We start from the raw sequence: 13012 nt of genomic DNA, 5'->3' as shown, positions 1-13012 counted from the left end.
AACTACAGCACAACTTCTGCATTCTCTCCCTGCATTTTTCAAGGGGTGGTCTGGTTGTCCAATCAGGACACCCAGCTCCCCACTGGGATTTGTCCCCATTCAGGCAAGGAGGAAGCCAAAGGGCTGCTGAGAGTTGAACAAGAAAGGACACGAAACACTAAAATGCCAAAAAAAGAAGACGGGCCATTTTGGTAAAATGAGCACCATTGGGTGCCTTTAATTTAGCTGTGAACACAGCCAAGGGTAAAGGTGCACCAAATCAATACAAGGTATCACTGCCCCCAGTCATTGAAGGTAAGCCTGTCCCTGTAACATCATTGTTACAGTTTTAGTGTGAAAGGGAATACATTGTATCTCCTCAGCACTCCACATAAGTTGGGGTGTGCTTGTTTCACAAAATAAAATGTAAAAGGGATCCACAGATCCTTTCTACCCTTGGGAACTGTAGTTCTCTCAAGGTTAGCAATAGAACATTAAAAGAGGAGCCCCTAGAGCAACCCAGCAACAACAGGCACTTACTGCCAATAAGTTGTTAAAGAGGATAAGAGCAGGCGGAAGAGCCGGCCATAACAAGGCCTACTTCCCTGTTTGCCCCTCACTTTGGTCATCTCCTAGGAGCAGGAGGGCAGGAGCCCCCCTCCATCCCTCCTACCCGGATCAGCGTACCACCGTGGGCCCGTGTGCCACCTCCTACCTGGACCAGCAGGACACCGTGAGCCCGTGTGCTCCCTCCCACCTGACCACTATGGGCCTGTGTGCCCCCTCCTACCTGGACCAGCAGGACATCGCAAGCCCGTGTGCTCCCTCCCACCAGACCACCGTGTGCCCACTCCTACCTCGACCAGCAGGACACCGTGAGCCCGTGTGCTCCCTCCCACCAGACCACCGTGGGCCTGTGTTCCCCCTCCTACCTGGAACAGCAGGACACCGTGAGCCTGTGTGCTCCCTCCCACCAGACCACCGTGGGCCTGTGTTCCCCCTCCTACCTGGAACAGCAGGACACCGCGAGCCTGTGTGCTCACTCCCACCAGACCACCGTGGGCCCATGTTCCCCCTCCTACCTGGAACACCAGGGTCAGCGTGCCTCCTTTGTATGTGCCCCAACATATTACATATCTGGCCTGCACCGAAATTCAGGTCCTACACGCGCCGACATCACTGAATTCAAAATGGCGGGCGCGATGCGACCTGTAAACGAGGCTTAACGTCCTCAGCGTTGCCAAGCAACGTACGCCGCTGCCGGAAGCATACATTCCATTTAATGGCCCACATCTGCCGGCAGGCGGAAGAGCCGGCCATCCAACGGCCATCCAAAGGGCATAACGAGGCCTACTTCCCTGTTTGCACCTGTTCGCCGCTGATTGAAGCAAGGCGCAATTCGAACGCTATTCCGCGGACATTCATCTATGAAAACTCCTAGCTGATGTAAGTACTATAGCAACCTGTAAATCAAGCTACTAGTACTCTTATGATCGTATCACGCCTTATGTTTTGTCTATACACCATGCCTATGCTTGTTGATCCATTGCACATGCAATCTACACTAACTGCTCATTGATAAAACTGCACCCGTGTACTAACTACTTATGACACATCCCTAGGTGGCCCCATCTGTTTGCCGCACTCTGCCTTCAGGCTAGCCACTATCTGATTGTTGCACCGATGTGCCTGATATTTGAACCCAGCTTCGCTGTATTTTACACTGCATCCCTGATGTGCCTGATATTTCCTTGCCTGTCACATCATTGGCTAACGGTCTCTAATGGCTCATGCCCTTGCCCAGTTTATTTGGAACTGCTTAGAGTGTACCAGCCTATCAGTATATACTGAACCTGCCTTACATTTGCTGATCTGCTGCCAATGCAATATTTCATATCTAGATGATACTACAACCGCACTGTGCCTAACTGACTAGATTTGGTGATCTGCAGCCCAATTGCCTTAGATCTGCTGTTATGTTGCCAAATGCTATATTTCGTATTTAAATGATACTACAACTGCACTGTGCCTAACTGACTAGATTTGGTGATCTGCAGCCCAATTGCCTTAGATCTGCTGTTTGCTGCCAAATGCAATATTTCGTATCTAGATGATACATGTATGGCCTTTTGCCCCTCGCTGCCATATTGAACTTAGGTGACTCCTGTTTATGTACTTGATTGTTGTGCCTCCTAGCTCTTCACTCTTACACAGGTAACCAGGACTACCATCATGCACGTCAGTGCACTCCTTCCACTACTCTACACTCTAGCCCTACGACTTGCCCAAATTACCCAGTTACCTACGGTAACAACCTCCCCACTCCGGGTTAAACTTGATCAGCCTTTTACCAGCCTGGCATCCCCACGACCTATTGTGTCTCCTAGAATGAGCCCGCAGCACCCACTGTAGGCCAGATCAACCAATACCTCAATGACACAGCTTTATGGCTGGAACATTTCGCTAGGAAACCTACACCTAACCAACCTTGCCCCCTCTCTCTTAGAAATAAGAGACTAGGCACCGGATTCCGCCTACGTCACTCCCGCAACAACGTCATGAAGCAAACTTCACCCTCTCCTCCTGGATCTCCGTCAATCACTACCTCATGCAAATCCACTACCACAGAGGCTAAACCGCCCATGTTTAAGGGTGCCCTTATTAATGCCAGATCTGTCACTGCACACGCACTAGACATAGCTGACCTTATCACTACGTCCAACCTTGACTTCATAGCTATATCTGAAACTTGGCTTCATGCCGCTTCTGGCCCTTTACTAGCGTTAGCCCTACCACCTGACTACGGCATCACACGATGTGACCGTTCTACTGCCCACTCTAGAGGCGGTGGTGTGGCTTTCATCCATAAAAATTCTCTCGACCTAGAAGTGATACCTGACTCCAAACTCACATCATCAGAGTCGCTGTCAGTCAAACTAGCACTCACACCTAACCAAACAGCCACCTTGCACCTAATCTATAGGCCTCCGGGACCTGCAGCGACCTTTGTCAGTGAAATCTCCACGCTCCTCCTCGACAATACCAAAAACAACTCACATACAATCATCCTAGGCGACTTTAACTTAGGTCTTGGTGACCTAAAAGATCCTGTAGCAACTGACCTGGAGAACGTACTAACTGACCTCAGCCTTACCTTGTACATTCAAGAACCTACCCATACCAAAGGTAGAGCACTTGACTGGTTAGCTGGCTCCAAATGCAATATTAAGGTTCTTAACAATACCCCCTGTTTATGGTCTGACCATCACATCATAACCTTCAACATTGAAGCAACCCCACGAATTCCGTCACCATTAGCCCCAGCACTCCCGACTAGAAGCAAAAAAGACATAACTAAGGAGAAACTCCTCCCATTGTTACTCCCGACCCTTAAAGCAGCCACCAACACATGCTCTGATCCGACTTCCTTAGCAGACACCTACAACCAAACAATGCTAACGGCCATTGACTCCATAGCACCTATCAAACTCAGGAAGGCTAAACCACAAGCTCATCTTAATTCAGGGTTCACTCCACAGTTAAGAATGCTCCGCAAAGCTAAACATTGTGCCGAAAATCGATGGAAAAGCCACCCTTCGGACGAGCATAAAGATGGTTTCCTTCTAGCCTCACTCTCTTATAAAGATGCTATCATTACTGCAAAAAAGGAATCTCTTAACAACCGTATTATGCAAGCTGACTCGAACTCAAAGGAACTCTTCAAAATCCTAAAAGAGCTTGAAACTCCAGTTGCCCCCCCTGACACGTGCTTGAAAGATAGTAAATGCTGTGCCAACATCCAAGCAGCCTTATTAAATAAAATCTCCACACTACAAGCAAAAATTAAAGATAAGCAGGATAGCCTGAAGCGTGACAACCGCGCTCATTCCCCTGCCAAGGCCCCCCTTCTAGACACTGCCAATACCATGCCATTCGCATTCTCTCCGCTTTCCGTTGCAGAGGTAGAAAATATAATTCTGAGAATTAAGCCATCCAACTGCCAAGGTGACCCGTGCCCAGCCCCTATTATCAAGGACTCAGCGCATGAGTTGGCCCCATTCATCACAGCCTTCATCAACTCTTCCTTTAAAACAGGTATTGTCCCGGACAATCTGAAGGACGCTTGGGTGATCCCATTGCTTAAAAAACCATCCCTAGACCCAAGCATACCCACTATCTTCCGACCTATCACCACTGTCCCATTTCTGCTTAAGATCCTAGACCGTGCTGCATACCTTCAGATCCAAAACTATTTGGAAACCAACAACTTGCTAGGTCTACGACAATCCGGATTTCGCCCCAGACACGGGACGGAGACTGCTTTAATTGACCTTAAAACCCAAATTGAGGTATTAAAGGATCAGGGTAAACTAGCAATGCTACTACTTCTCGACCTTTCAGCCGCATTTGATTTGGTCAACCACCAAATCCTTTGCAAGCACCTCCACTCCGCTGCCAATTTCTCATCCTCGGCTGCAGCCTGGATCAAATCTTTTTTGAGCAATAGATCAATGAGAGTCTTTGCCCCATCCGCAGCCGCTGACCCTTCACCAATTCACTGTGGCGTACCTCAGGGATCCTGTGTGTCACCTACACTCTATAACATTTTCACGAAACCACTCTTTGATGTGCTTGACTATCTGGGTGTCTCCTACACTAACTATGCGGACGACACCCAGATACTCATTCTCCATCACTGGTGATTATCTAGCTGACACCAAGGCCCTTAATGAGGTCTACCTGGTCATCCAAGCTCGGATGGCCCAACACCAGTTGTGTCTAAATGACGACAAGAGGGAGCTCCTGATCTTGGGCACTGCACAACGCCTGAGCAGACTAGAACCGTCCTATCCGTCATTCACTATAGACGGTAATAACATTTGAGTCTCAAAAGATACTAAAATGTTAGGTTTCTACCTTGACGCCACCCTATCACTAACCCGACAAACAAATGCTGTCAGATCTGCGTCTGCATACACGTGCAAACTCATTGCAGCTTGCAGACCATTCCTCACCACGGCTAACAGTGTCACTCTAGCGAGAACCCTTATCATGGCAAAAATTGATTACTGTAGTGCTCTTTACCTAGGCACTAGCCAAGAGAACCTGAATAAACTCCAAACCACCCAAAACAATGCTATTCGTGCCGCCCTAAACATTCCCCGCAACCACCATATCACAGAAACCAGAACTAAGTTAAAGTGGCTACCTGTTAAGCAGAGAATTTCACTCAAAACACTCGCCATTACGCATAATTGCCTGGCCAATAAAGCCCCGATCTACCTCGGTAGTCGACTGTCGCGCCACTCATCCTCCCGACCTCTTAGAACTGCCCAGTCCCACTGTCTAGCGATCCCTAGATTTAAACTGCAAAAGCAGGGGGTTCAAGTTTCCCTGTCCTAGCCTCCAAGTTATGGAACTCCCTCCCTGCTACAATCAGAGCTGAAGACTCATTTAACACTTTCAAAGCCAATACTAGATCTTGGCTCTTCGACCAGCTTTAAGGCCGGCTCTGCGCCTCTGTCTGACATACTCTGACCTGCTGACCTATGCTATTACTTAGCGGCACCAAAACCACTGTAATAAATGTATATAGATCCTCTGTGTAAATTTATGTAATGTTTTCTGTATATTTGCATTTCTGTAACCTTGTACAAATTGCGCCCTGATGCCTCTGGGCCTGATGGATTGCGCGTTATAAATAAAATAAATACAAATAACTTTAAAAAGACACTATGGAGAGTCTAAAAACTAACACCCATAAAAAGAGTAAAGATTCTGTGAGTGTGTAAAAAGGTTCCCACTCACAGAGGTATTAAGGAAAAATCTCCCACTAGTAAAGCAAAAAGTTCTGGGGTTGACCCATGTCAGGAAGATTTACCATTTCTATGAAAATCTTACCTAACAAGTACCATCGCAGATCATATAAACATATTATAAAAACACAACACTATGCTTTAAAGTACACAGACCAAGGCATAGACCGTGTTCAGAACACTAACGGTATTTCTAGGTAAGTCAGACCTTATCATACACATTTAGTATAGGCCACACCTATTCATGGGGAGTAAAACCATAAGTTACTTTTAGATTACCTTTTGTACTGCAAGTGATACTTGGCAATGAAATCACATAATCAGCCATTCCCTGATAATTTCCTGAATAGTGGAACACTCATTCAAGGGACAGTATATACCTATAACTACATGTATGATAAGTTATACTAGGTGAGTAAGACCTTTTGGTGTAATATTCAATTACAGTTGCTTTTCAGCTAAGTGGAACACAGACTGAGATAAGCAAGAACTCTTTACACTAATTTCTGATGTGCCAGGCAGACCAAGGTCCTCTACACGTATCAAAGAATGGCACACTGCTATTCTAGGAAGGTGTAAAACCTAATGTTGCAGTATACTATTAGTTGCTTTTCAGGTCAGTGGAACACAGACTGAGGTAAGCAATAACACTTTAACTTATTTTCGGATAGCAAACAGCTAACTCGAGGTAAGTTTGTTTGTTTGTTTGTTTATTATTTATAATGCACACAGGACCCAGAGGTATCAAGGCGCAGCAGTTACAGGATAATGCGAAGCTTAGTTACAAGGGGTCAGTTGTGAAACATAAATTACAAGCAAAATACATACATTTACAGAAATTACAGGCATTATGTACAATGTTATAGTTATCCTCAAGGGTAAGATATAATAAGTCTTGGATGTGAAATACAGTTCTTTCAAAATAGCAGGATTTACAATATTTACAACTGTTGAATGCTAAAGGCGATGAATCGGTGGCAGGGTAGGCGATATTAAATGCAGTTCAGTTGACATCAAGTGATTTAATGGTCATTAGCTTTCAGCCACAGGATGATGTTAGTTCTAAAGTTGAGGTAAGGTTGGTCTGTTCTTAGAGTAGAGGGCAAGGAATTCCATAATTTGGCTGCCTTAAGTAAAACCGATATACTTTTTAAACGAGCTTGCAGAAACTTAAAGGTATGTTTAGACCCAAGACTGTTTTATTATCTGTATAAAACAGACCAGGGAAAGCAAAACCCAATTTTACGCTTTAATAATGACTCAATGTTATTCCACGTAGGTAAAACCTAAAGCAACTTATTCTAAACAGGCTAAACAGCAAGTTGGGGGAAGCAAGACCCAGTTGGGGACAATCATACACCTATTCTCTGAAAAAAATTGTTAGTGAAGCCAACACCATTACTTTTGGGAAAGAGGCACAACCAATTCACAGTTCAATAAATTAACCTTATATATACTTTTTGGAATGATGCAACACACATTCAAGGTAAGAACTTTTCTAACTGCTCACTCTTAGTTATCAACAAACTCTTTCACAAGTAAGTACTTTTCAACACTTGTTAAACTTTTCAAGACAGAATCCTTTACTTATGTGGCCTCTCACTATTCTACTCTTATGTCCCGTCCCCTTTTCTCAATACTGCACGGACGTCCCTTCCAAGGGACAGGAGATGGAACCTTTTTCACCAGAAAAAAACCTTCTTCCCCTTTAAATTTAGAGGTGCGGCCCTGGGAGCTTGCGCTATCCTGACTCCACCCCCCCAGCGCAACTCCTCCGTCACCTTTTCCGCGTCGACTGGAACGGGCCGATTTCACCAGCGCTCCTGGGTTTGGCTTTGGCCATGTAATACCACGCGCTCTTCACCAAACTCCTCTTCTTCTATCTTTTTGTCTTCTCTTTGTCATTCAGGTACTCGGTCCTACAGTGTCACGGTCCTCCCCGACGCATGTTGACTTCAGCAGGCTTCAGCAGGTGTCCAGCCTGTGAGGGGCTGTTACCTACGTCAGACCCCCATGCTCTTTGCCTTCGCTGCCTTGGCCCTGACCACGGCTGGCAAGGTTGTACCGCGTGCAACGCACTGACTCCAGGCGTACTGAAGAACAGGCTAAGTAGGTGGAGAGAGCTCTTTGAAAGGTCACCTCCAGATGACTTGAAGAACTTCGTTAAGCAGAGATCGAAGCCCAAAGGTGTGCCGCTATTTCACATCTCACCCCGTAAGCGTGACTTCCCGAGGAAACGCCCAAGCGGGAGGAACCTCTTGGGTTCTACTACCAGCACACGCACCAAGGCTAGTCCAGCTACTGGCCTCCCGGCGAGGGGTCGTCAGATCCCCCCGGAATCAGTGATGAGGGACCGCAAGTCTCTTTTACCGGGTGTGCACCCGAGGGGCAACGCCTTAGTCCCGGCCCAATGTCCCAGGGGGTGCCTGCACACAGCACTATCAGCAACAATGCCAAGGGCAACACGCCTTCCAGGCCCAGACCTGAGGTGCCGGGTATGCCTCATGCTCCATAACCAAGAGTTCTGGAGGAGTCTGGACCCAGGGAGCCAGGCACCACGACTGTGGCATGCAGCTCGACAAAATGGCTGCCGCATCAGAAAACATGGCCGCTCGTCCGATGCCACTACTAGGAACAGAGCAGGTGGGTGAACGAGTTTCAAAGTGTGACTGGTGTCAACCAGGTACGTGGCCTTCAGTTTATCCATCAGCAGGACAGGGCAGGTTTCCCCGGCTACCTAGACACAGCGTTTCGGCCCCAGCAGCCCCCAGCCACTCCGTCAACATCCCCTGCCTCCACAGACAGGTTCTTCGAAAGGTTCCTGGTGCTGATGAGAACCCCCCAGATGGGGGCCATCCTACCGGATGCTGGCAGGGACTTGCTCCCTCTGGTCACTCCACCGGCACCCATAGTCATTCCTCCCATGGCTCTGGCACCACAGGCCCCAGCGCAGCCCCCGCTGCTCCTGCCAGCTCTTCCGATTCCGAATCCCCTGCAAACTCTGGCTCCGGTCTCCAAACCGCAGCCCACAGCGCCCAGCACTCCTCCACCCGCTCCGGACCGGCTGGACCCTCTGGACCCTCTGGTGGAGGCAGACGAGGAGGAGGACCCTGACACGCTGTCGTCAGCGAAGGCCTTCCACGACAGGCTTGCAGGTTTGGCAGAAAATGTGGGCCTTCCTCAACCAGAGGTTGAGCAGCCTGAGGAGGGGGTTTTGGCAGAATTCCTCACCATTCGACCGCGTACCAAAATGGGTATCCAGATGCAGAAAGACGTGGCTCTGGCCAAGAAGGGGTGGCTCAAGCCACACTCAGCCCAACCTGTCAATCGGTGCCTCGATGCCAAGTATAGGCTGATGGAAATACACTCTTGTACTCTTACGTCCCGTCCCCTTTCCTCCATACTGTATGGGCGTCCCTTGCAAGGGACGGGAGACAAAACCTTTTTCACCAGAAAAAACCTTCTTCCCCTTTAAATTTAGAGGCGTGCAGGGGTGTGGCCCAGGAAGCATGCGCTCCCCTGACTCTGCCCTCCGGCGCCACACTCCAGTCCTCTTTTCTGCGTCGACGGGAACAGGCCGAATTCACCAGCGCACCTGGGTTTGGCTTCGGCCATGTAATTCCACGGGCGGATACTTCTTCTCTTTGTCTTTTTTTAATCTTTTTATCATTCAGGTACTCGGTCCTCAGGCATCACGCTCCTCCCCGGCGCATGTTGACCTCTACAGGGTTCAGCAGGTGTCCATCCTGCAACGGGCTCTTTTCAACTTCAGACCCCCACGCCCTCTGCCTATGTTGCCTTGGCCCAGACCACGGTTGGCAATCTTGTTCAGCGTGTGACTTGCTGTCCTCGAAAGTGCTGAAGAACAGACTAGTCAGGCGGAGGGAGCTCTTCCAGAAGTTGCCTCCAGAGGATCTCAAGAACTTCGTAGGTACAAGGTAGGGTTACAAGGTAGGGCCTATATTATCCAAGGCTGCTTCAGCTACCGGCCTTCAGGTCGAGGGATCCTCTGATCCTCCCTGTGGCAGTGTTGAGGGACTGGAAGGTTCTTTTACCGGGTCTCCACCCGAGGGGCTCCGCCCTTTCACCGGCACCATGGCAGAGGGGCTACGCCCTAATACTGGCAATATGTCCAAGGGGGTGGCTAAACGCAGCTCTACCGACCCCCGGGTCGATGGTGTCACACCTATCGGGCCTAGGCCTGAGGACAGGGTAGGCCTCGTGATCCACACGCAAGAGTCTTGGAGGAGGCCGGGCCCAGCGGGCCGAGTAACACGCAAAGCGTAGGGCCTCCACATCTACCGATACCTCGACGACTGGTTCGTCAGGGCTACATCTCCGGAAGCGGTTCTCCACTCTTCCAATGCCCTTATGAACATTTCTGGGCTTCTCGTTCAATCTCAAGAAGTCGCAACTGCACCCTATGCAGACTCTGACATTCTTGGTCCTCATCTGGGACACGTGCTCCGAGAAGGTATTTCCGTCAGAGGACAAAATCTCGGCCATCAAGAGGGCCACCGCCCACTTCCTCAGCAGAGAAGGGACCTCGGCATGATGGTACCAGCATCTCCTGCGTCTTCTGGCAGCGGTCATAGCCATGCAGCACATGAGACTAAGGATGAGGAGGATTCAGCTGCACTTTGTGGCCTCATGGAACCAGGAGCAGGGCTCTCAATCTGAGATGATCAACGCTCCTCCATCTCTCCACCCTTACCTGACTTGGTGGGCCAGAGACCGCAACCTGCGGATGGGCAAGCCCTTCTGGCCACCCTCTCCGCAGGCCTCCATCACCACGGATTACTCGCTCGAGGTCTGGGGAGCCACTCTGGACGATCTCTCGGTCCACGGCACCTGGACTCGACAGGAGCAGGAATACCACATCAATTGGCTAGAGCTGAACGCGATCTTGTTGGCTCTCAGGGCATTCATACCACTTCTCAGGGTCAAGGTTGTCCTTATCCAGACGGACAACTCGACCAGCCTGTACTACGTCAACAAGCAGGAAGGCACTAGATGCCCTCCTCTGTGCCGACGGCGATCAGCATGTGGGAGTGGGCCCTGGAAAACGACATTTACCTCACAGCAGTCCACCTCCCAGGGAATCCAACCTGGAAGCGGACAGGCTCAGCAGGCTGGGAACGGACAATTACGAGTGGCAGCGAAACAACCTTGTTATTCAGGAGATTTTCAACAGCTGAGGTCACCCCCAGGTGGATCTCTTTGCCACCTGGCACAACAAGAAGTGCCCTCAGTTCGCCCTCAGTTCGCATCCTGGCAAGGTCAGGGCCCCGGCTCTCTGGGAGATGTGTTTCACCTCCAGTGGACCGGCATGAAAGCCTACACCTTTCCCCCCACTCCCCTGATTGATTAATTCGCAAGATCAAGGAGTCTCGCCAACTTCTCATCATTCTAATAGCTCCATGGTGGCCGGCCAGGACATGGTTTTCGGAGCTGCTCGCAGGAGGGTAGAGTCATCCACGCTGCACCGGGAAATGTAACGCTCACCTGATTCCCACGGAGGCGCCGACCCGTTCTGGACTGCTACAACTTCTTCCACGGTAAAGCGTAGTGCTTGGAAGATGGACTGGACTGGACCCCCAAACCTCGTCTGTCTGGCCCGTAGAATAATCCTTCTGCAGATGGGAAAAGGGAGTTAACTGTCTGCTAGATTGTGTGTGAGATTCCCCCCTTTTTCCCCTTCTCACCCTCCTCGAACCCTAGCTGTGCCTTCCGCAGACTCTCACCTTAATTTCTGTATGGACGAGCTCTCCATCCTGCTTCTGACGCAGGGGCGCATAGATTTCCAGTTACTTCACTGGATCTCGGATTTGGCGAGGGTTCGATGTCTGCTTGCCTTTACCAAAATGCTGCCGTAAGTATATAGTTCAAAAGATCAAGTCTTATTTGTCCCTTGGCCTTTGTTTAATTTTCAGGGACTAGGTGAGGAATCCGTGTGAAGGAATGGATTCGCCGAGGTAAGCTCAGGTGAGTACTTTTAATGAAGGTGTGCCGTAGTGGTTTGCTCCGACACCTTAATGAGTGTGTCTTATTTCCCCATAGGGGCCGGGGTACGGAAAAGCCAGAAAAGCCGCTCCGACCTGAAAAGGGAACTGAGGTCCCAACAAAATTCAGGTAAGACTTAAGGTGAGTAATCTGTCCTTTTGCAATTAGTTCGTTGCTCACCTTGTTTTGTCCTTTTTCTCCGTAGGTCTTGAATGCGACCAATGTCGCCTATGGGCGCTGAAAAGGTTGCCGGCGCCACGTGAAGGTAAGTGGAAGCGGCGCGGCAGCGTGAGAAGCGGAGCGCTTCTAACTATTGTCTTTCTTTTCCGTAGGTGCTGGGATGCGGCCGATGTCGCCTATGACCGCTGAAGAGCTAGACAGCGCCACGTGAAGGTAAGTGGAAGCGGCGCTGCAGCGAGCGATGAGATGCGTTTCTAACCCTTGACTTTCTTTTGCAGGATCGACAGAGTGAAGAATCCGGATGCTGGATGAAGGTAGGTAATGTCCTAATGCTTGCCTTTCTCTTCTTGCAGGTGTTCCAGGTGCTGGCGGGCGTGGCAGGAGCCAGGATGCAGGAGCCGACTCGGTGAGCGTCCTGCTGCAGATGCAGAATAACGCGAAGCACGTGTGGCCATCCGGGTGTGGTTTAAATAGCCTTGGAAGAGCTTCAGGTGAGTGTTCTTCCACTGGCCCCACCCGAGTAAGAAAAGAGTTCCTGAAAGAAAATAGTTCCTCCCCAGCCTTAGTTGGCTTGGAGCTTCAGTCAGCATGGTCTGCCTCGGGTGAGTATGCAGCATGGTCTGCCTCAGGTGAGTTCACCCAAGCATTACCATATGTTCTGCCATGATGATTCTGGCGCCTATGGCGCCAGGACAGATGCCTTTTATGAAGTCTGCTTCCGGGGACGCTGGGCCTGACCTGGCTCCTCGGGAGCAGGCATCATGACAGGAAACTATCCCTCACAGCGTGGTACCTCCACAGGTAACGCTCCAGCACCTTAGCCTCTCACAGGCCAATCTGGGGATCATACAATGTGCCAAAGCTACCAGGGTCCAATACAAAAGCAAATGGACCAGATTCTGCCACTGGGCAGACTCCAAGGGAATCGACCCCCTGGCATGCAGCTTGGACGACATGCTCTCCTTTTCGGCACACCTCGCTCATTCAGGTGTGCAGGTGGACACCTGCCACACATACCTCACAGCCATTGGGGC

This window comes from Ambystoma mexicanum, chromosome 1q (genome assembly GCF_040938575.1).
Source record: "Ambystoma mexicanum isolate Mex_15411 chromosome 1q, UKY_AmexF1_1, whole genome shotgun sequence".
Classification (NCBI taxonomy): domain Eukaryota; kingdom Metazoa; phylum Chordata; class Amphibia; order Caudata; family Ambystomatidae; genus Ambystoma; species Ambystoma mexicanum.
The sequence above is the reverse complement of the archived record's forward strand: the minus strand, read 5'-3'. Positions refer to the sequence as shown.